Source organism: Gavialis gangeticus, unplaced genomic scaffold, assembly GCF_001723915.1.
Source record: "Gavialis gangeticus isolate Ggan-Ray unplaced genomic scaffold, GavGan_comp1, whole genome shotgun sequence".
NCBI lineage: Eukaryota > Metazoa > Chordata > Crocodylia > Gavialidae > Gavialis > Gavialis gangeticus.
Window position 1 is genome coordinate 217275302 of NW_017729032.1, and position 878 is coordinate 217276179.

Genomic DNA, 878 nt, shown 5'->3' on the forward strand with positions numbered 1-878 from the left:
TGCCCAGCCCGCCCTCATGCAGGGCCGCCTCAGCCCGCTGGAGATCAGCGCGGCGCGTGCCTGGCTTGTACACCCCCCCCCACCTCGCTGGAGCCCGTCGGAACAGCAGCCCGGACTCGACTCGACTCGACTCGACTCGACTCAAGTGCTGAGGCAAATATTCCCAAGCAAGCCAAGCCAGGAGGGGTTTTCAGGGAGAAACAAAGCAAAAGGGGTGTGGCGGGGGGGAGCCTGAACTTAGTTGCTGCAGTAAAAGAGATCACATCTACCCACAGGATCTTGTCTGCCTACATACTTAGACCAACAGGGCTACATCCAACAACCCAGAAACCTTGACAAGCATCAGGACGAAATACAGGTCGCTCGGCCTTTCTGTGAGGTGATAGTCTAGGGAGAACCACGAAGGGATGACAAAAGGTGATCTGCATCGCTGCAAAAGAAAATTTTAGGTCCTGATTCAATGCTGATCTGTTTGCTGTGCTGAATCCAGTTGCAGGGTCTTAGCTGGATGCAGTTTTTTGGTTTGTTCAACTGGCCCAGGCTGAAAGCTGCCTATGCAGAGGTCTGCACTGCTATCCATGTGTTTGGTTGTCAACTCAGTAAGGTCACTTAGTCCGGCGGTTCTCAACCTTTTTTGTACCAGGACCCATTTGTAAATGTCAATGGCCAGGTGTCTCTCACTCCTGACCCACTGGCCCCTGCCCCCAGTGTGTGGGATGTGGGGCCCCCAGGCAGCTCCTCACAAACTGGAGCTCTACTAGCCTGCAAGGCAAAGGCCAGAGTTTCCCTTGTTTTTCTCCTTTAAAGGAGAATCCATTTTTAACATTTGTTGATCATTTTTTAAAGTTTGTTTGCAACCCCTTCATATATTCTTGTGA